General features: G+C 39.5%; 1 protein-coding gene across 1 annotated transcript in view; it reads right to left on the reverse strand.

Annotated features, from left to right (window-relative positions):
* Positions 1–22,770, reverse strand: part of SPART (spartin) — a 67,249-nt gene extending 44,479 nt beyond the window's left edge. The window contains exon 1 of the mRNA XM_055360661.2: positions 22,679–22,770. The gene's annotated coding sequence lies outside the window, so the exon portion shown is untranslated. The remainder of the gene's footprint in view (positions 1–22,678) is intronic.
* Positions 22,771–24,452: the final 1,682 nt, after the last annotated feature.

Consider the following 24,452-nt stretch of genomic DNA (forward strand, 5'->3'; position numbering starts at 1 on the left):
CAAGCGATCCACCTGCCTCAGTTTCCCGGAGTGCTGGGATTACAGGCGTGAGTCACCGCGCCTGGCCTTAGGACCAGTTAAGTGACTCCCTCAAATCTCAGAAAGGTAGCAGTCAGTCATCCCCAAAAGCAAAACCTATTAGGAATATATTAATACAGTGGTTTCAAAATGATTTTGCTCTTATACCCCCAAAGGAGTCCCCAAAGACTATGACTGTATTCTCACTTCCACGTTTTTGGATTGACCATCACAATTTCTCATCTGACTTAAATAGTTACAAAAGAAGCAACTTCTGTTTTATTGTAAATTAACATTTTAAAATAAAAGTTATATAACTTTTAAATGTAGCCAGTGGAATCTAAATACCAATTTAATATCTAAAATCATCAATTTTTAAAACTACATGAACAAGCTTTTAACAGAAGGAAATTTTACATCATTTCTTTTCTTCTTGAACTCATATTTCCATTCCATATTGTGAAATTGTATGTCAGTATTTCTTTAGTCTTGCAAATATTGGCCAGGCTTGGTGGCTCATGCCTGTAGTCCCAGCTACTCCAGAGGCCGAGGCAAGAGAATCGCTTGAGCCCAGGAGTTCGAGACCAGCCTGGGCAACATGACGAAACCCATCCCTACAAAAAAACACAAAAATTAGCTGGGCGTGGTGGTACACATCTGTAGTCCCAGTTACTCCAGAGGCTGAGGCAGGAAGATCGCCTGAGCTGGGGAGGCAGAGGCTGCAGTGACTGAGATTGTGCCACTGCACCCCAGCCTGGGCAATAGAGCCAGACCCTGTACCCCCTGGCCCCCACCAAAGAAAGAAAGGAAATCTTTTATTGGTCATCTACTCTACTTCTTTACATTTAAAAAGTACATACATTTAAATAGAATTTTTAAAATTTCCAACAGCCATAAAGATGAATGTGTTTAAAACATGTAGAATTTCTATACACAAAATTGTTGTATATAGAAAACCCTAAAGAATTTACTACAACACTGTTAGAACTAATAAATGAGTTCATCAAGGATTCAGGACAACAGGTCAACATACAGAAATCAATAGTATTTCTATACACTAGCAATGAACATTTCAAAAATGAAATTAATTCCATTCATAATATTATCAAGAAGAATAAAATACTTAGAAATAAATGTAATAAGTGCAAGACTTGTATGCTGAAGACCATACAACATTGCTGAAAGAACTTAAAGACCTAAATAAATGGAAAGACATCCCATGTTAAAGGGTTGAAAGACTTCATATTGGGAAGATGGCAGTACTTCTCAAGTGGACCTCCAGATGCAACACAATCCGTGTCAAGATCCCAAATGACTTTTTTGCAGAATTTTGCAAGCTGATCCTAAAATTCATACAATCCAGGGAAATATAAGGACCCAGAATAGCCACATGCGCACACACACACAGATCTTGAAAAAGAAGAATGAAGTTGGAGGACTGACACATTCCAATTTCAAAACTTACTACAAAGCTGCAGGCCAGGCATGGTGGCTCATACCTGTAATCCCAGCACTTTGGGAGGCCGAGGCAGGCGGATCACCTGAGGTCAGGAGTTTGAGACCAGCCCGACCAACATGAAGAAACCCGGTCTCTACTAAAAATACAAAATTACCTGGGCGTGGTGGTGCATGCCTGTAATCCCAGCTACCCAGGAGGCTGAGGCAGGAGACTCGTGAACCCGGGAGGTGGAGGTCACCATGAGCCAAGATTGTGCCATTGACTCCAGACTGGGCAACAAGAGCAAAACTCTATCTCAAACAAACAAAAAACTGCAGTAAGTCAGTGTGGTTAATTTTTGTTTTATGAGGTACGTTTATGTTCACAGAAGCTTCCACGTATGGTTAAGTTACTGCTAGCCATAGTAGTCTAGTGCTGACTTCTAGGAATATTCGTACTACTGACTGCAGAATTACCTGGCATCCAAACAGAAAGACACTGGCCAGGCACCATATTGCTTTCTGTTTGGGTCCTACAGTGCCCAGTACCAGAAGGATGTGGTAGAAGGAACAAGTAAAGTGAACAGGGCCAGAAGCTCATCTGTAGAAAAGTGTAAGCAAAGGATTTGGTTTGCTCCTCAGTACCTGGTCAAAACCTATATTAGTGGTCCTTCCAAATTCGATAATTGTGAAATTCTGTGACACTCTTAATACTGAATTATGAAGCTGAACTAAGCTTTCCTAAATTATATTAAAGAGCTAATCTTGATAAACTATGCTAGAGGAAAAACTGAATTATCTGTTATCTCTGTGGAATATGTTGCAAAATCATTTTCATATGAAGAAGCAATCAGCATAGAGCCAAGAAAGGTGGGGGAAAGTATTATGGGCTGTGCCGAGCACCTGAATAATAGAACGATGTTATTTTTCTGGATTTTGTGCTATCTGTAGTATTCGTCAGCTTTTTTAAATTAGTAATTTTTTGATTCACTTTTATTCTTTTCCTACAGAAGGCCATTCAAACTGTGAAAGCTGCAAGCATCACAAAACTTGGATCTGCTTAGGCCAAAGGGGTGCTTGAGATTAGCAGAACATAATTGCGTATATTTGGAAACATGTAAAAAGCCATTTTTAACATTTAATATATCTTATTGAGGTAAAACAAGGCTTGGATTGTTAAATCAGACTGACAAGATTCAGAGCTTTCTTTTACCCAGTCACAAGAAAATAATGGCAGTATCCAAAACCACTAACCCAGGTCCCCAGGGCTTCCCCGAATTCCTTAGAACACATTCTGGCTGAGATCTCACAGGTGAGGTCTCTGAGTAAGCTATGCCGGTGAACACTTACACAGATGGAGCTCTTTCAGTCGGGAACTATCTCCGTTTTATACTGAAATAATTATATGGTGGACACTGACATTTTCCACTGGGCCATTCCATGTATTAATATATCGATCAATTCCAGGTTTATTTACATTAGGCCATCTAGACAGACCAGGTGTACCCTGCTAAAAAGCATTTCATAGGCAAGGACTCCCCATTCTCTTTCCACCAGAATATACCTTGCATGTTTACAAGGAGATTTGATTTGGTCATTTCCACCTGGCCATCTCAGGATAGGAATAATTGACTAAAAACCAGCTGCTGTCACTTAACTTCTAACTTTTCTCCCCTGTCTTTTTTTCTCACCAGATCCTTCTAAAAAAAATAATTCTCTAAAACTAGTGAATAATTGTGGCTGAGGTCTTTAAATGAAAATTACCATCATACCATTATAGAAGAGAACAATATTTTGAAATCGTGGCACTTTTGGGGCTTTTACCCCTGGGTGATGCACCAGAGTAAGATTTAGGGAGCTGTGTATTTCTTGCATAAAGTGGGAGAAGTTTTAGTGTGAAAGGAGGAGTAGGAAAAAAGATACTAGGAAATAGCACGTAAAAAATTAAAATCTGGATATTGATTATCTTATCTTATATCCCTGTAAATTTTCTGCATACCTCCAGTGGTATACATACCCCGGTCAAATATTTTTACATCACATACTTGTAACAGAGAGTCTGGGACCACTAGTTCTAGAATCCAAGAACCCGAGTTTGAAGCCACCTTCATCTCACAGTTGTTGCCACTTAAACACTCTGACCTGTTTTCTCATCTGTAATATGGGGATGTGATAATAGAATCTGCCTCACGGGCTGGTTACCTAAATTAACTGAAGTAACTCATTTAAAGTTGGCACTCAAGCCAGGTGCAGCAGCTCACACCTGTAATCCCAGTACTTTAGGAGGCTGAGGCAGAAGGATCACTTGAGACCAGGAGTTCAAGACCACCCTGGGCAACAAACAAGACCTCATCTCTAATTTTGAAAAAAAAAAAGTTTGCACTCAATAAATATTGGTAGTAATACATGAATTTCTTCTCTTTCTGCTGACATTCTTTAATGATTAGCAAAGAGCAATTTGGTTCTAAGCAAATCTGTATGTTTTTTAAAGTCTGTCTTCCTTAAGACTGATGAAGTTGTTTTCTCTTGGCAAAGAATTTATTTCACTGTACAAAAAAATGGTAAATATGAACACTATTGTAACCCTGTCACAGTGCCATTAATAAAACAGTAGTATTATACATAGCATTATTTCAATAACGTAAATGTTCTTGGAAGAAAAATCTACTTGTTAATGGACTTTAGGAATGATATATGCCTGTTTGGGTTTTAGGCATGCAGTATCCATTATACTTACAAATCCTGGGTGATTATGCTAAAGACTTTTGTGTAGAAGCCTGTAGTTTAGTTAGATGAATATGCTAAAAGTTTCATCATAAATTATGCTAGATTCAATTTCATTCAGGTTGTATTTCTTTTATTCACATGCTGAAAATATAGTATTTTTTCTTTTCATCTATTATATAATATTGTCAGTGGGTATTAGAAAACCGAGAGAGTATATCACATAATGATGAATATCATTAAAATGAGAAATTTCCAAATTACTTTAGCCATGAATTGAGTTAGATGTCAGGGTATCCATCTCATGAAGTGAACTTAGGTTATCACTAATGATATAACCAAATTGCTCCAAGCTCATGTTGAAGTCAGTGGGATGACTCGGTGTAAACTAAAACTCCTTGTGAGTACATTATGTTGAGGGTTAATGTTTTAATAATGTTCTAAAAGTTGTACATGAGGTAAGGTTTCTGACCTGTGATCTCATTACTTTTTTCTTTCTTGAACTCTACATTATATGAAAAGCATGCATTTGACAAAAGATCAGTAATTGTGATGTTCTTAGTAAAGTATAACTTTCCTCTTACAGACCAAATATAGTGGATGATGGGCAATTTATTGATTAAAAATGGAAAACAATTTCTTTAACATTTCTTACTAACCTAATTTGACTTTGTACTAGCTGAATTGTACTTTTTATATTATGTTATAAATAGGCTAATGGGTTGGCTATCTTATTTTCTATTATATGTGTAACAGAGCGGTGGAGTGGGATTTAAAACCAGACACCAAAATTCTTCTAATAACTGCATTCCTTTAGGAAAATACATTGGTAAGCCACCTAGATTCAAGACAAGTCACCAAGGACACAGGCAAAATCAGATAAATGAGAGAATACTTACACAGCATTTTGTAATACTGTCACTACATTACAAATGAGCAAAGATTTGCACAAGTGGAGTAGGGAATGAGAAGCAGTGAAAACTGAGAAGAGGCCAGGTGTGGTAGCCTCACGCCTATAATCCCAACACGTTGGGAGGCTGAGGTGGGAGGATCAATTGAGCCCAGAAGTTCAAGACCAGACCAGCCTGGGCAACACAGGGAGATCCCGTTTCCAAAAAAAAAAAAAAAATGAAAATTAGCCAGGCATGGTGGCAGACACCTGTAGCTCCAGCTACTTGGGAGGCTGAGGTGGGAGAATCTCTCAAGCCTGGGAGGTCGAGGCTACAGTGAGCCATGTTCACGTCTCTGCACTCCAGCCTGAGTGACAGAACCAGAACCTGTCTCAAAAATAGAAAATTTAAAAATTGAGAAGAGAGGAAAAGCCAAGTAACATGATAGATTGACAAAAGACTCAGAACGAAATTTCCAAATTTTGCATTTGAGGTTGCTTTTGCTGTTGTGATGTATGAAGCCTACATTTTCTGAATACTTTAGAGCAGTTTGCCAAAAAATGCTGTGTTTTGTCTTGTTTTGTTTTATTTTGCTTTGTCTAGAAATGTAGGAAAAAGGCTCACCATTCATCTTGTTTACATGGTACAGAGCAAGACAAATATGTAAAGAATGAGACGAAGAATGATTCTGAGAGAACCCATGAACTGAGCTCCTTAGGGAAAGGAAAGGCTCAGAGCCAAAGATGTCCTCGAGACTGTAAGCCTCTGGGGAGACCCTTGGACATTTTGAAGAAGGCATTAGATTTTCTGAGAGGTGGGAATGGAAGCTCAAAGCAAATGTCAATGCCCTCCAGCCAAATACAACCAAGAATACACTGGAGGTTTTTAGCAAACTGGGTTTATTACTTATTGAAGTGAGGGAGAATACACACCATGGGGAGTTAGGAGACATCTTGGTAAAAGGGTGTTAGAAAGGCCCTATTATAGCATTTGGGCTTGTGTTAGGTGATTTTGGTTTGGTATAAGGAACTGGGCTTTGCTTTGGGTTGGGCGCTATCAGGAATCAGGAATAATTCTATGATTGGGGATTTTAAACCTTATCTAGGAGGGAAGATGAGAGCCACACCAAAACTGTAATTAGGAAAGAAGCAGCAGTCACTCATATTAGCCAAGACAGGCAGATGTTTGGCCATTTTTTGTGGTTTCGACAACATTCAAATACTCTGTTCAGACATGATTTCAGAGTGGTTGTGTTTTTGTCTTGATCCTTCAGTAGTCACAGAGTGGTCTTGTCTGACATGCATGTTCTGTGAATTGTTTATGTTCCGTTAGGTAACTCCAAGACCTAGACAGAGGTAATAGGCCAACTCCTGGAAACACCTGGAAAGCTAGGCCTATTCAAATGTCAAAGGATGCTTTCTTTCTTTCTCACAGACTTTATGAAGTAGAGTAACCTTAGATGACACTGGGTTAGATCTATTTTATCAGATTGAGGGCTGGTTGATTAAATTCTATTCCCCCCTTTAAACCATGTCATTAAAAAGAAAACCTATGTCATGTTTTCATCAGCCGATTAGTTGATTAACAATAGCTATTTGATGTCCTTTGTAGGTAGAGGACTATAACAAAAGAAGCATAAAGGAGGTTTTTTTCTACATCATAAGATGTTCTACCATGACCATCCCTTCCTTAAAAAAGTAATCTCACTCTGTGCAGGAAAAGGTGAATAACTTAGCAGACCTTGATTGCTTAGACCCTGCACTGTCCCAAGAAAGGCCTGGTCTTCAGGGCTGTCCTCTGCACTTGAGGAATATTCTGTTCTGATAAGAATGGTTTTTTTATGCCTTTTGCCTGTGGGAGCTGGATTCTGAGTTGCAGAGGTCAACCCTACAGGCACTGCATGCCTATAAGGTTGATCCCCAATAAAAATCCTGGACACCAAGGCTCAGGTGAACATCCCTGATTAATAACATTTTGCACATGTTGTCATGCATCATTGCTAAAAGAATTAAGCATGCCTGTGCAACTCCACTGAGAGAGGATATGTTGGAGCTTGCGCCTGTTTTCTCCTGGACTTTGCCTCTGTGCACCTTTTCCCATTGCTAATTTTAATGTATATTCTTTTGCTGTAATAAACCAGAACTGTGGGTATAATTGCTTTCCTAAGTCCTGTGAGTCCTCCTAGTGAACTGTCAGTTCTAAGCATGGTCTTAGAGACCCATGATTAATTCTCCAACTGTATGTGTTCTTTACAGCCAATTCTACTCTATGTGGATTTACTTCTTTAATCTTTTTTCACAAGAAAATAAATTTCAGTTTTGGCATACTTTTAATAATAGCTGAAGAGGAAACTAGACCTAGAAACAGAAAATGTAAGTAAAGAAGACAAGGTAAAAGTAGAAATGTTTACAACAAAAATCTTGAGAGAGATAAAGTAAGTCTGCTCTTTAGGATTGTATTGATTCATTCATTCATTCAAACAATATTTATTAAGCACCTGCTTTGTATCAGGCAATTGCTTGATAATGGAGTCGCAGTGATTTTTAGAACAGATGTAGGTATGTGGGTTCACAACACATACTTTATGTTTTTGTTGTTGGTTTTCTTTTTTGAGTCAGCACCTTGCTTTGTTGCCAGGCTGGAGTGCAGTGGAACTATCATAGCTCACTAAGGCTTTAAACTCCTGGGCTTAAGTGATCCTCCCGCCTCAGCCTCCTGAGTAACTGGGATTACAGGCATGCACCACCATGCCTAGCTCTACAACATGTATTTTGTATTAAGTTATCATGGCAGAGCTAACTCTATACAATTCTGAGTGCCAGAAAGGAAATGTGGGAAACACCCAAGAGGTCATATCTGTTTTCAATATCCACATAACATAATCTTGCTCTGAAATCAGTGAGGCCTGGAAAGGGACAGCTATTTTCAGTCAAAAAAATAAAGGTTTGGAATATTGGAACAGCACAGAAAATGACATGCCGACGTATCTCCTACTATATATGTTACTTGCAACAAAGCAAAGTAAATTTATAAACATCTCATAAAACTGTGGAAGTGTAAAATCATGAGAAGTTTCTAGTAAGTGTAAACCAAAAATAAAATTCTAAGGTTCCCCCCAACCATCTGAATGGACTTCCTTCTCAGCCAGGGCTCTTTTAAAATTTAACCTGAGAGACTGTTTCAGGCCATGATGGGAAGTGGGGGTCGAAACATGACTCATTATATTAGGTTGGTGCAAAGGTAATTGCAGTTTTTCTCATTAAAGTAATGGCAAAAAAAAAAAAAAACCCACAATTACCTTTGCACTAACGTAATAGCTCCTTGGCATTAACATCAACACAGACTTTAAGTCTGATAATGTGGGGGTTCAGTCAGGCTGGTGGGAAAAAGTTATAGAGAATATACACAAATCCTTTGGGAAGGCCTGAGGGTTTTTACATATAGTACTTAGCTGAAGGCAGCCTTGTCCCCCTAGTTAAATAAATTAGAGTAGAAACAAAGGAATGTGGAGAGTTTACCTAACTAGCTTGTTTACTCATGTGGTCCTAAGACTAACTTTTGATCTACTATGGGTGCTTAATTGCCTTCTACTCCGGAGTCCACAATATCAATTACCCCCTAGTGGTGTTGACTCAAGCCTTTGTCAATTAATCTTTACTGAATAAATACGACAAGTCTCGCTAGCTGGTCGAGGCTGTGCTTTACAGCACTCTGCTTGGAGTCTGTAAGCAGCCTGGACGCTCAGCTGGATTGGCAAAGCAGAATAGCTGTATGTCAGTGTACTTTATTCATCCGTCATTGGGTCAGGGTCTGTGGGACAGACCCCCACATGATAAACATTTTACAACCTATTCTCTCTGAAGTCTACCACCTGAAGCCTTCCTTTGCAAATAAGAACTTGGGTCTCCAAAATCCTTTGTCTTAATCCAGACAGCCTGCCCTTTCTGTTGATCCCAGGTCTTTAGACAAACTCAACCAACTGTCGACCAGAAAATGTTTAAATTTACCAATAGCCTGGAAGCCCTCCTACTTAAAGTTGTCCCCCCTTTCTGGACCGAACCAATGTATTTCTTAAATGTATTTAATTGATGTCTCATGCCTCCCTAAAATGTATAAAACCAAGCTGCACCTCGACCCCCTTGGGCACATGTTCTCAGGACCTCCTGAAGGCTGTGTCACAGACCATGATCACTCATATTTGGCTCAGAATAAATCTCTTCAAATATCTTACAGAGTTTGACTCTTTTTGTCAACATAAGTAAGGGAGGATACATGGAAGTTAGTGTGCATGATTTACTAAATTGAAATTTGTAAAATATTTCATATGTTATTATTCTGTGTATTAAAAGTGCTTTATTTTATTTCAAGAAATGTAAAGATAAGCGCTTTTAAAGACAGTTTTAATCATTATCCCTCAAACCTATTTTCCCCACCAATATGTGAATGTCTTAATGTAGACATTCTTCCTCCACTTGAGAAAGGCAACTGTCCCTTTCCTCATAAAGGCTGCACTTCCTAGGTTCTCAGGGTTGTGGTTGCCGTGGGGGTCCAGGTAACCATCAACTAAGAACCCTCCTTGGAGTGAGGCAGAGCGTGGATGCTCCCGCTCTTACAACCATGGATACCTAATCAGTTTTTTTCAAGGGTGGATGGTTGGCTTTATCTGGGACCTGCTTCCTGAGGAGGCAAGTGCATGAGTGAAACTTTTGTAATTCAAGCTCCTTGCACATTGATGGCCATCACCCATGGGATAGTTTTCTGGGAGTGCAGATTAGACCTGACCAGTCACAAGTCATCTTTGCTGGTACAGAGGTAAGTTGTTGGAAACATTCATTTTCTTAGAAGAATGTGAAGGTATGGCCTCCTTGGAAAAAGCCCCTGAAGCCCCTGGTAAGGATTCTGCTGAAATTCAGGATTCAGGGGAGAAGAGGAATGTCCTACGCTGTGCAGCCTGCAGCAAGTCACACCCACAGAACTTCTGTTTAAACACTGCTTGTCTTTTTATAAAAGGAACCTATAAGTGGAATGTGAAAGAACCCTTTGGCAAAACAGCAAAGTGGTTAAGAATTATGCATTATTAAAATAATCACTGGTTATGTTCAGGTATTCTCTGTATACTTATAAAAGGTTTTTAAATTCTGTGTAATTGTGGATTACAAGAATAAAGAGACTATCTTTAGTGCTGGTTCACTGTATCATCAGTCAGACACTAGCCCTTCATGAATAGATTATTTATGGGGGCAGCCAAGAAGAAAAATGTGTAATGAATTACTGGCAAAATCCACTGAACACCAGGAATTCATTGTTGAACATCCTTGATTGTCTTGGGAGAATTCCCATTCCAGAACAGCTAACACTTTTCTGGCAATATGCAGGTTTTGGATGGAAAGATCGAGGCCCAGAAATTCCAGCTCCAGGACTCTCAGTTCTTGGAGCTGGTCCATCCGAGCCTGATTGCCCAAATGAACTGATATTATAGCTGATTACCAGGAACACAATACTAAACAGATTTAAATGCGTCAGTTCATAAAATGTTCATAAGCAAAGTCACTATTCATAGAAAAAAAAAGAAAAACCTGCTATTTTATGAAATTTGGCAAAAATACGCCAACATTTATATTTTTACAGTTAAAATTTTCAAACGATTCTTCCCAGAAACTCTTGTTTTTTTGTTATTCAATCATATTCATTTTATGAATGGTCTTTATTTCTTAGTCTTTTTTGCATGTTTGGATTTCTAATTGCTGCTGTGTCTTTAAAAAATAAAGCTCTTTTTCGTAAAGCAATACTAACTTGAAAAATCATCATCTCCCTGACACAGCTGCAAAGACTTATTGCTGTCATGACTAATATATGAGGAGGAGAAATGAAAGTTGGATTTACCTATTTTTTTCTCATAGTCCCAGTTTGGCTCGAACAATTGGTACTGTATTACTATTACTGACAAAAAGAAGCTATTGGCCATTTTTAAAACTCTCATTCAGGACACAAGTAGGTCTTGAGAATCCTTGTTTCTTTTAAAAGAGTCAGTTCTGCAATCCAAAATATTTCCTTAGTTTAACTTATATATAGAGAAGTCCCCGTAGTGTCAGATCACAGCATAGCTGAGCATCACTGAACTATATTTAGTCACAAGGTTTGATTATAACAGCAGGGCACTTCTTAAGCAGTCCTGGAGACGTGGAAATTAAAATGCTAAGAAAATCCTATTTTAAGTAGCCCACACAAACTACATATATATTAAGCCTACTTGCCAAGTCTTTAAGTTACTCCATCAGAATAAGTTAAAGGACTTTTGGAATTTGATTAACTTTTTTAGATAAAAAGAGTTCCCATTAACTTTTCTGCAAAATTAAATTGGGGATAAGACTAATAAATATTATTTTGGGGGGCCAAGTGGAAGGTCTTCTTCTGACTGTTTTTTATTCATCATTCTATCTCACCACCTCCCACCCCCAATGAACAAATAAGGTGGCTATGCTTAGATGAAGAAGTAGAAGCTCAGAAAGTTTATGTAATATGTTCCAAACCACAGCAAGTACCGGACAAAGCCAAGGTTCTCAAAGGTTGTTTTCAGAACTGTTATTTTATTGAAATTAACATTTTGTTGAATACCGTATGCTCAGCATGATTAGTTTCCCTATATTGCCTTTAAACTCCTCCCCCACAAAATTATATGGAGTGGGGTTTATTGACATTACATAACACGGTCAAGGTCTTGTGACTAGTAAGTGGTAAAACTGTAATTTAAATTGGAGTCTTTGACTTTAAAACCTTAGCATGTTTTTCTTATACCACAGTGTCTTATTGTTTATCCAATTCCCAAGAGGTAATATACTTTGGAAAAATCTGAAACACCTTAGAAAAAAGAGTAATTTGCCAAGGCTAGAGATGGCCTCTTCAGGTTAGCTCTAAATATAGACATATACTTAATGCCGTGGACCATCACATGCAGCTGTTTGAGTCCTAAGAGTCTTACCTACCACCTACATGAACTTAGGCAAGTCACTTACCCTCAAAGCTTGTTTCCAGCTTGGCTTGTTGAGAAAGCAGTAACAACTTCATAGGATTGTATTTGGGATTAAATAAAATAACGTATGCAAAGCTCTGTACTCCACAAGAGACAGCAGATTGCAGTAGTCAAGAGCACAGATCCTGAAGCCAGCTGTTCAAATTCAGAGTCCAAATTCTGGATCTGCCACTGGCCAGCTTGGTGACCTTGGGCAAGTTTGCTGTATTCATCTGTGTCATCTGTGTCCTCACTGCTAAAACAGGGTAATGATAGTAACTGCTTCATGAGCCAGTATGTATAGGGCATTTAGGATAGTGCCTAGAACACTAAACACTATGTAAGAGGTTGTTAATTAAAAAAAAAAAAAAAACACCACCTCTTTGAACATAGTAGATGCTGAATTTTATTCTGCAATCACCCAGGTGGATTAAAAATAAATTTTTAGGCCGGGCGCGGTGGCTCATGCCTGTAATCCCGGCACTTTGGGAGGCTGAGGTGGGCAGATCACGAGGTCAGGAGATCGAGAACATCCTGGCTAATACAGTGAAACCCCATCTCTACTAAAAATACAAAAAATTAGCCAGGCATGGTGGCACACGCCTGTAGTCCCAGCTACACGGGAGGCTGAGGCAGGAGAATCGCTTGAACCTGGGAGGTGGAGGTTGCAGTGAGCCAAGATTGCGCCACTGCACTCCAGCCTGGGTGACAGAGCGAGACTCCATCTCAAAAATAAATAAATAAATAAATAAATAAATAAATAAATTTTTAAACTTAAATTTTTGATTTTTGGAGAAAATTCCTGCATTGCCATTAGGGAAACATGTCAAATGAAATCAGCAGTTCTAGAATGATGAATGTTAGAGCTACCCTAGTAAGTTCACTGGATTTGGGGGTAGGAAGATGAGGCAGAGAGGAAGGTGTTAAGAATGTCTTTCAGATTTGGGGATTAGGTAACTAATCCCCAGATGACACTAGGAGCTATTTCATACTGAGATGGGGAAGAGAAGAATTATGCGTATCGGAACAGTAAGAAGTAAAAGAACTAGCATTTGTACCGTCTCCCAAGTACCGGGCATTGTGCTAGGCACTTTGTATACAGAGTAACTCATTTGATTCTCATAACTACCTTTCGGGTTTTACTCTCTCTGTTTTTAGAGATCTGTGAAAATCTTTAAAGGCGTGTGTTTTGCCATATATGCAAGTGAATCAACTCGCCAGATAAAAGTTTGCTGCATAAATATGGTAAGAATTCTTCTTCTCTTGCCCCCTTCCCCCACTAAGCTCTGAATTTTCACATCAATATTTATATTGCTATGTTAGAGTAGGCACTACTTTCACCAGAAAGTGACCCTTTTCTATTCTTGGTAGTTAGTCCTTTAATACCTCCGTAGACAAAGAACCTTTTGAGATGCCATGCAGGCTCTAAAGTTCTGTAATAACTTGGAAATCTGTGATGGTTAGACAACTCTGTCCAGAAATGTCTTGGGAGCTGTCATATTTCTCCAATACTCACATTAGACACAGACATACTATCATGGAGCTAAAATTCATGGTGTAACGATATTGCACATTAACCTCATAATGCTGTCTGTATCAATTTCAACATTAATATAATGTAACTGTTTCCAGGTGGAAGCAAACCAACTTATATACATGTTTTTATTGCAATCTTCTGAAAAATGCATGCCATCTGTATTACCTCAAACTTTTGGGAACAAAATACATTAAACTAAGCAGAACCTCAAATAGTCAAAAGAATCTGTCTTTTTCAGGGAATTTCTGAACTCTCTAAAAGAAAACAAGTTTTGAATTATGGAATACATAAATTTTTCAAACACAAGCACCACCAGAGGGAACATTAATATAATTTTTTTCAATCGCTTTGCATCATTCTTTTTTGTTGTTTTTGTTGTTGTTGTTTTTGAGACAGAGTTTCCCTCTTGTTGCCCAGACTGGAGTGAAATGGCGTGCTCTCGGCTGACTGCAACCTCTGCCTCCTGGGTTCAAGAAATTGTCCCGCCTCAGCCTCCTGAGTAGCTGGGATTACCGGTGCCCACCACCACGCCCAGCTAATTTTGTATTTTTAGTTGAGACTGGGTTTCGCCATGTTAGCCAGGCTAGCCTCAAACTCCTGACCTCAGGTGATCCATCTGCATCAGACCCCCAAAGTGCTTACACCACGCCTGGCCCCTTTGCATCACCCTAAAACCGTCTTTTCATTCTGATGGATAATTGAAACTGAAAACTTTCTAAACTTTACTAATCATTTATTGCTACTATTTACATTTTTAATTATACTACAACATTCTTATAGTAAGAAAGCTATTACTGATGACTATTGTAATCTCTATTGATATTTACAATTGATATTTTTGCTCTTTGGTTTTAAGACAAATTCTTGACTGCATGAATATCAATAATAAAAAGATTTTATGCCTGTGTGATGTTTCAAGGTTGTCAGCATGCTGTGCAAAAATTACCTTGAGCAATGCCTAGGACGCTCCATTGTAGGCAGGCATTATTATCACTCCAGTCCTTGTACTAGACCCCAGGCAAACAATACCCATGTCAGCCGGGTGTAATCCCAGCATTTTGGAAGGCTGAGATGGGCGGATCACCTGAGGTCAGGAGTTCGAGACCAGCCTGGGCAACATGGCAAAAGCCCGTCTCTACTACAAGTACAAAAATTAGCCGGGCATGGTGGCGCACGCCTGTAATCCCAGCTATTCAGGAGGCTGAGGCAGGAGAATCACCTGACCCCAGGAGGTGGAGGTTGCAGTGAGCTGCAATTACGCCACTGCACTCCAGCCTAGGCGACAGAGCAAGACTTCCATCTCAAAAAAAAAAAAAATATATATATATATATACCCATGTTATGGAAGAAGAAACAGAGGCTCAGGAGGTGACCAGCTGTGAAGGGGTGTGGCTATACCCAGATCTAATGAGTCACAGCTGACTACATGTATTCACTACAACTTTGTTAAGCAACTTGTCCAGTAGTGACTCAGTTATTGAAAAAAGTGCATTTCAATATCATGCTCTGAATGAGACATTGCTCTCAGGATGCAGAATCCCTAGTTTCTTTCTCCCCTGTGTGCTCTGCATGAGTCCAGATCTTCTCAGGTGGCCTCTGCACCACACTGAAGACGAAGCTTATGGCCTCGGCCAAGTGTGGGCCCTACTCCTCCACCAGGCTAACCCTCAGGGCTTGCTTGGTGCCTAAGATAGCCCACAGCTTGCTGCGCCTCAGCTGCTAGCCCAAAACCAACAGCAAGAAAGCAGACTGTAATGTGGAGGATACTTTTTTTTTTTTAATGAGATTTTGTTCCTAGGAGACTCTAAAAATTAATACCTTATTCCACTGTTCTTTTTGGTTATGTAAGATTATTTTCCAAAATGCTGGCAGTAATTGTCCTCTGTATTAACTAATTTTCTGCTGGTGATTATCAACATGGTGAAAGGCAGGACTGCTAAATCAGGGCTTCCCACTCTTTAACATGCATACACATCCTCTGAATATTAAAAAAAAAAAAGACAGATTCTGATTCAATAGGTCTAGGATGGCACCTGAGAGGCTGCATTTCTGGAAAGCCCCAAGGGACTGGTCCACAGACCACACTTTGAGTGGCATGGAACGAAAGTATTTTAAACAGTCCTTGTATTTGCCTGACGATCTGTGAGAACAGGATCAGTCTAAAGATTAATAATGATTCTTTTTTCTGAAAACAATAACAACCAAAATGATTTCTAGTTGATTTTATTTTTCCCTATTTACTTTTTCTAGGAGAGTATGGGAATTAAATGGAATTCTCTTTCCTAGTGTTTGGGAATAAATCAGGTGTTGAGTTAAATAAGCATCTCTCTCTCTCTCTCTCTCTCTGTCCCTCTTTTTGTCTGTCTCTCTTTCTTTCTCTCTCTCTCTCTCTGAACTCTAGAGAAATGCTGAGCTGCTGCCTTTTGGTCCTCCCCCTTCTCTGAATTTTCCCATCTACTCTTCTCTGCCTTTGCTTGATCCTTTTTCCCCTATGAAGATTTGGGGTTTTTATTGACCGGAGGCAGATTTTGGCAAGAATGTCCCAGTTATTTTAGCTTGTGCAGTTGGTCACATTCTTGTGAAATTAGCCTGAAATTAGATTACTGCTCAAGATAGCCATGAAATAATATCAGCACTCAGTATTTAATTCTGAATTATCTGGCAACACTGAATCAGCTCTGCCAAAATGGACATGCCTCAGCGTCTCAGCAGTGATTGTGTTGCAGCCTGTTGGTTTTTTTGTTGTTGTTGTTTTTTGTTTTTATTTTTACTTTTTATTTTGAGACAAATACTATAATAAGATGCACAAATAATAGTTTTAAGTGTACGTCATCCAGCTTTCCTCAAAGATAACACCTTACATAACCATAGTACATTATGAAAATCAGGAAACTAGCATTGGTATGTATTATTAACTAAACTACAGGCCTTATTTTGATTTTACCAGTTTTTACATGCACTCTTTTTTTGGGCTGAGGGACGGTATGCAGTAGTATAAAGTTTTACATATCTGTTTATAGATTCATGGAACCACCATCACAATCTTCCTGACTGCTAAAAGTTGGTGTTCTCCAGGATTCTGTCCTGAACGCTATTCCGTTTTCATTCTCCACATTATCCCTGGACCCTCTTATCAGTAATGGTGACTGTAACTATCTTTTCTATTTGGATAATTCTCGAATGTATAACGTTAACCTCTCTTGAGCTCTATACCTCACCATTTCCTGGCCTACTTCTGGACACCCACTGACTATTTTATCTGTACCATGAGCTCCAACATAGCCAAAATTGAACCTGTATTCCTTCATTTTTAAACTAAATAATCTCTATTTGAGGGATTAACACCTTGTGGCCCAAGTCAGAATTCCCAGGGATCGTCTTAGAAGCATCCAGTCTCCCTAATCCACCTCCACATAATAAAAACAGCCAACACTGCTAGAGCAGGTACTGTGTGCCGGATACTGTCCCACACCCGCTTGAGGGATCAGCTCACGTTGTTCTGATGGCAATCCCACGCTTTGTCAGAAATGGATCCAAGTTTCATGAAGCCTGAAACTTGTATAGTTTCAGGTCCCATTAAAGAAAAAGAACAGAAGATTACAAATATTAGAATTAGGATTTGTCAAGGGAAATATTTGGGCCAGTGCAAGTGAGGGGCCCTAAAAATTGACCTTCACTAAGTTCATAATCTATCTGTCTTTGAGATCAATGCTATTCTTCTTGCCATTTTACAGTGAGACAATCAAGGAACAGAAAGTTTGCAAAAGTTGACTTGACCAAGGTCCTCCTGCCACAGGGGCCTCATTACCTCTTGCTGTGTTTTAACAGAGGCCTCCTATGTGACCTCTCTGCTGTCAATCAGCCCCCTTCATCCATTCTCCACACTGACCCCAGAGGGATCTGCACACGGGGCCATGTCTCTCTCCTGATCCAAAGCTGTCACTGGTTCCTGGTCCCTTTTAGGATAAGAACTAAACTGTTTTGCATGACTCCTTCGCTGTCTCCTCTGACACTGGATGTTGCATGATGCTGAACTGCTAGGGGCTACCACCAATGCCCCACACTTCCACTTCCTACTCCTTTCCACGTGTCCTGCTGCTGCCAGGACTGCTCTCCTCCCATCTCCTCTACACACTGCACTCTTTATCATTTTATCCAAAGTAGAAAATGCATTATTGGTTATTTTTAGCTTATAGGAGCAACAGATGGTTAAAGTAAAAAAAAATTATACAGTGCAAAGAATTAAGTAAAAACTACCACATCTGTGGCCCCATTTTTTGGGATGAACCACTATTAAGTGTATGGTGTACATACTTTTCATTTTTCCTACTCTGTGTGTATGTGTATGTGCGTTCTAGCCTATAAAATTGGGATATGTTACTATGTTATTATTATTCTTTTTCATTTTTATTAATCTTCCAGACTTTTCTCCAAAACGTTTTTCATTTTGTTTGTTTTTGCAAATATCTTAGATTACTAGGAAAGCCAAGTCTCTCTTCCTGGATTTCTTCTCCTATAAACCGCCTATTGATACCTACCCACTTCTCTATGGAGCACAGATGAAGGATATTGGTCATGTATGTTGAAATATTTGTCCAACTTTATCCCTAGTTTTTTGACTTTGTAAGGATGAGGAATTTTAATTTGTATATACTTGTAGATGCCTTTAGAACAATGACCATATCTTTTTTTATCTCCATAGCTCCAGCATCTAGCACAACGTCTGCAATGGAACAGGCGAGCTGTGAATATTTGTGGAATGCATGGGTGGACTAAAGACCTATCACCTCACTCTAGAATGCCCAGCGTGTTGGAGGTAAGAGCTCATCTTCTGGCCTCTTTACCCCTTCTCATACAGAGCCAATCACCAAATCCTGCAAATTCAACCCTCAAAATGTCTTTACACATCCCACAGCCACCACCGCTCTGTCAGACTTATCATTTCTCACCTGGATTCCTGCAGTAGCTTCCTCTCTCTGGTCTCTCTAAGCTAATGCTTTCTCTATGTGTGACCAGGGTTTTCTAAAACACAATCTGTTCATTTCACTGTCCTGCTTAAAAACCTTGAATGACTCCATAGTGCCTGGAAAAACAATCTAAATACTTTAGAAAGGAGTTCAAGGCCCTCCATAAAATCTGGTCTGACTTCTCTACTCAGCGCTGCCTCTCTTTCTTCACATCTTCTATTCTCCAGCTGTGCCACACTTTATTCAGCTGTTCTGGAACAGACCTTATATTTCACAACTCTGCTTATTAGATTCATCTCAAATGTCAGACATTCCATGGAATCTCATCCTGTCTGTCTATCAAAATTATCACACTACTATTACCACCATCAGCACCACATCCCTTACCTGGTATACCTCCCTGTATCCTCTACACTTCCTCATTAATTCAAAGATAACTTTATATTTCTCTCCCTATTTCAACTTCCTGCCTCCATAGAAACAGTTTTCTGGTTCAGCAGTTTCAATGAATCAATCAAATATTTGCACATCTGTTATGTGCAAAGTACTGATGCCATTTCTGATACTCAACTCACTTTTCAGTTGAAATTTTGAGTGCAGCTGGGTTCTGAAAAATTATTAGTTTGTAAAAGTCTGAAAATACATGCATTTATAAAAATCTTGGGGGACCTCCTCTTTCGGCTTGGAATACCCCTCGCTCTGTCTCTGTACAGGGGAACTTCTTCCTTCTGTCTTCGCCCTTCCTTCTTGCCTATTAAACTCTCCACTCCTTAAAACCACCCTACGTGTATCTGTGTCGTTTTATTTAAACCGGCATGAGGACCAAGAACCATGGTGTTCCTCCACTCATCAGAGCCGTATCATTTTGATGCATGCGCCGAGAAAGAAAATTCAATCATCAGACTGAAGCAATCAAACTCCAAATGGTGCTGTAAACTGAACCACACATGGACACGCCATTCTTCTAAGGACCCTTAGATCCACCCCAGGAGGAGCGCTAGCTGCTGTTCCCCATTCGATGCCCCTTTTCAGCAGGAAGTAGCCGGTAAGAGTCGCCGCCCAAAATCCCCTAACAGCAGTTAGTGTGGCATCTCCACAGCAGGGAGCGTTATAGGAAAAGGGGTCCTTGGGAAGTTTTCGGTTTTTAAAGCATCTCCGGAGAAGTTTCTTGTAAAGCCCTGGCTCTTAGAGCCAGGCCAGCAACCTTTGATATGCAAATATTGGCTATCAGCAACTGGGTCCACCCAAACATGGAGGCCTTCTTGCCCTTTCCCCACATGTTCCTGGCAACATGGCTGCCCCCACATATCCCCACATGTGTAGAAAATCATGGCACCCTGCACTTGCATATTAAAAGGGTAGGGTGGGAGGGCCAGCTTTTTCGCGGTTTACGTGAATGACATGCCTAGTCAAACCAATCTCCTGAGCCCTATGCAAATCAAACACCGCCTCCTCCAGCCTCTGCATATATACCTGGCTGGTATCTGTGGCAAGGTGGGGACCTCCTCTTTTGGCTTTGGAGACCCATCCCTCTGTCTGTGTACAGGGGAGCTTCTTCCTTCTGTCTTCCCCTTTCCTTCTTGCCTATTAAACTCTCCGCTCCTTAAAACCATAAAAAAAAAAAAACTTAAAATAATTAAATTGGGATGAAAAAACCCTTGTAAGCTTCTCTTGAAACAGAAGATCTGAAGCAAACAGGGAGGTAGATGGCAGTGTATTCCCGGTCTTGTTAGCTAAGCAACTGAGCGGGAAGCAGGGCTTCTATTCACAGGTGGTATCTCCTCACTCACTATGCGATGATTCAGTCATCTGGCACAGCGTCCTCTAGTTCAATTAAAATATGTCTGAGTTTTTGGCCTAAATATAGTAATAGACACAAATATTAAACTCATTTTTCCTAAGCTTTTAAAAAATTATATATTCTCAGGATACGACGGATAATCATTTGCCTCTGCAAATTTAAGGCACACAGTTTATTTGTGTGTTCTCTATTCTCACTGCAATATGTTTTAGGGCTAAATATAATCAAAAAAAGGATTCAATATACATACATTAATATTAGTAAACCTTTGCCCCTAGTAAAATGATCATGGCTCTAAAACTTTAAGGCTTATCACTTTTCTTTCAAGGAAAGAGTCGGGCATATTTTAAACATGTCAACAAAAAATAAATTCTTTCATTTGCTCATTCCTTTCTCCCTTCCAGCATGTTAAGCACTATATGAGCTGCTGAGGATACAGGAATAAACAACAACACAGGTGTGTCCTCTGCCCAAACCAGGCATAAATGAGCTTCCAAATGAACACAAACAAATCTGGAAGGCTTTTGAGGAAGAAGGACCATTAAAAAAGGTACAGAAAGAATGTATTGAGATCATGTTTATCCATCACTGAAATAAAATACTCTCCACAATTTCAATGATTCTCCAGCCAATATATTATTACCCCTCCTTATTAAAAAAAAAATGAAAAAAACCTGCCAATAGAAAGCTGCCTTTCCTAGTAGATTGCATGCAAGTCATACTGTTAGCTAGAACTTAAGATACCTTGTTGATTTAATCAGTAGGTTACTATATGTAATAATTCAATATTAAGAGAAGTGAGGCTCTCAATATTATAGGTATATTTTACATTTTTCCAATCAGTCATTACTAAAGCTAACATTAAAAATCTTAATATATTACACTCTACGTTTTTGGAGCACAAATATAACAATTTAAAAAATAAATTGGCTGGGCGCAGTGGCTCACGCCTGTAATCCCAGCACTTTGGGAGGCTGAGGTGGGCTGTTCACGATCTGGAGATCGAGACCATCTGGCCAACATGGTGAAACCCCGTCTCTACTAAAAATACAAAAATTAGCTGGGTGTGGTAGCGCTTGCCTGTAATCCCAGCTACTCGGGAGGCTGAGGCATGAGAATCGCTTGAATCCAGGAGGCGGAGGTTGCAGTGAGCGGAGATCGTGCCACTGCACTCCAGCCTGGTGACAGAGCAAGGTTCTGTCTCAAAAAATAAAAAATAAAAATAAATTTAAAAATTGCAGAACATTTTCTTTAAATAATGCTATTTTTCTCAAAAATTAAATCAGCTATCGATTTTCTTCCAAGGTCATTTGCCTCCCGTCTTTCTTCCAAGTGTCATCATCTTATGTATTTCACTTTTTATAAAACTTTAAACAGCAAGAGGCCATACAAAATGAAAAACCATAACTTGTATTAATTCATTTAGTCCTTTAAAAGCTGTATCAGAAGCTGTTGTTGAAAAAATAGTAGAGTTATTAAGAGTGTTGCAATGTACTCCTAGATGTCCTATAACTGATATGTTAGTCTTATACTCTTCATAATCGTATATAGCGATCTTAGTACTAGCAGACATCTAAGGTCTATGATGGCATTTAACACAATTTTGTCTCCAAATTCTGCTGTGGTTTCATCAATGCCTTTTTGTTAGCTCTGAGTTTAAATTTTAATCTGGAACCATAACTGATTTATCCCAGCTGCTGACAACTGCCTGGAATCTGGTTTGGAGCATCTCCAAAGCCAACGTACCTTCCCCCAAGAAAATACAGGAAGATCTCTCTGCCCAGGCTTGGAAATACATAAGGATCACGTTTGCCATCCTCTACTTTAGGGTGACTTTAACATGATTCAACGCCCGCTGACTGCCTTTCTCCTACAGGTAAAGTAACAAACAAAGGAGTCAACTCTCAGGAGCTCTCTCTTTCATCTGCTTTATGTTGCCATTTTCCCTCATTGCCCTCTCACATTCACTCAGTAATTCACCAAATATTTATAGAGCCTTCCTGGTGTGCAAGGCAGTGAACTCCACACTGTAGGAAGAGTGAAGCCATGGAGATCGCAGGCCTGGCTCTTCATACCTTTGGCTTTCTGTTGAATTGAACTTTCTGTTAAGTTTAAAATACACAATAGAACTTTGACGACATTGTGGCCTGGTCAGGGATGGGACAGATAACCAGCCCTTAAAAATAAAGCTCCTCCGGCCCCACCCAATACCTTCTGAAAGAAGGAGGGTTATTATAGAGCATAAATAAAACAGTAGTGATTAATAATGATAATAAAGTTTATCTCTTTACTCACTCAAGAGCAATCCTTTTGGGGCAAATCACTTACGATTTCCTTCCAGGATTGAAGAAAACATGCACAGACAGAAGGTGGGGGCTGGTACTGGTGCTGAGCCTGGCATGGGGAGAGAGGAAACAAGAGTGAAAAGACTCTTTCATTCTCCTGGCAAAGGCAGCCTTGCAGCTGGGGCCAGGGTCTGTGGTGCTGATCCATCTGCTGGGCCGTCACCTCCCGAGAGAGCGTGTGTTCCTCCAACCACGCGTGTCTTAGCACCAGTCTCTGGCAGGAGCCAGGAGATGGGGAAGACAATTTAAATGATTCACATAACTTCAAAAAATGTGGATAAGCACTTTATTTTTCTCCCAAACCAAGAATATCTACTCAATTTAAACTTTTACCTGCGATCTCTCTTCCTCAGACCCCGGGTCACGAACTTGCCGTCTAACTTGGCAGGTCAGTAAAACCTTACCCCGATCAGGTCCTCATCTGTAAGATGAGAAGGTGGCAGCAGAGGTTCCGAAGGCTCCTTCCAAATGAAAACAAATACGATTTTTACATCAGTAGAAATTCAAGGGGCTCACACTTGACTATATGAAAGAGAAAATAAAAAATTATTTGTTTATTTTTCTGTTGGCCTTTTCCTATCATTTTAGCTTACTTATTTCTTTTTATTGACCCCATTTTTGTGTTTCTTATTTCTTCTATTAACACCACTGGATTAAAGCAAGCAAAAATTTAAAGATTAATATCCTTTTAAAAAATTTCAGACATATAACACACACACACACACACACACACACACACCCTGCATGTAGACGAAGCAGCTAGAAATGAAAGCCTAACTGAAACATAATTCCAGTGGTTCTCAAACTTTAGCAGGCATTAGAATCACCTGAAAGGTTTGTTAAAATGCATGTTGCTGGACATCAACCCAGAATTTTTAATTTGCTAGGTAAGGTGGAGTCCCAAAATTAACATTTCTTACAGGTTCCAAGTAATACGGATGTTGTTGGTCTGAGATCACACTTTGAAAACCACTGCTTTGTAGCACAGCTTCCAAGGAGACTCCAGTGTGTGTTCTGTGTGTACCTTCTCTATGTATGTATGTTCTGTATATATATATGTACAGTACACGTATCTCCAATGTATGTTCTCGTCTAATCCCTTAAAGTCATGATGTGCCTCAGGCCATCGTTTCTTCCCTTTACTGTTTGTCAGTTGTCACCAAATTGAGGTGGCAGTGGTGGTTTTCTTTATGTCAAAGCACTTTCCATCTATTCCTAATTGATTGCCTACTGATTTCTTGGTTTCCTTGACTATTTTGTTGAAAGGATCTCAAGCTGCTGTAAAACTTGCATTTTAACATCTAGCATGACATTCTCCCTCTGTTTAGTGTCATTTTTGTGGCAGATTAAGATCTCCCACCAGCACACTTTCCCATTTAATCCCCCAGCCATTGTGGTTCAAAACTCTTTGCCAGAAATCCTGCATGCCCAGAACACACACACGTACACACACACACACAAACACACACACACACACACAATGAAAGGCCACTCAAGTCAGGGTAACAAGGTGGAGCCTTTGCAGTGCATTTAGCTAATGCTAATAGAGATGCAGTGTAAATAGTTGTACCAAGTTTCCATCTTTGCCTTAAGCAGGATGTAAGCATGAGATTGTAGAAGAAAGGATTCTGTAAACAGATTTATTTCGTGATATTTGGGTAGACAGTTCTTGTTAACATAGAACAACTTTATACTAACTATAGAAAATGCTTTTCAATAAATCC

Source organism: Gorilla gorilla, chromosome 14 (genome assembly GCF_029281585.2).
Source record: "Gorilla gorilla gorilla isolate KB3781 chromosome 14, NHGRI_mGorGor1-v2.1_pri, whole genome shotgun sequence".
Classification (NCBI taxonomy): Eukaryota; Metazoa; Chordata; class Mammalia; order Primates; family Hominidae; genus Gorilla; species Gorilla gorilla.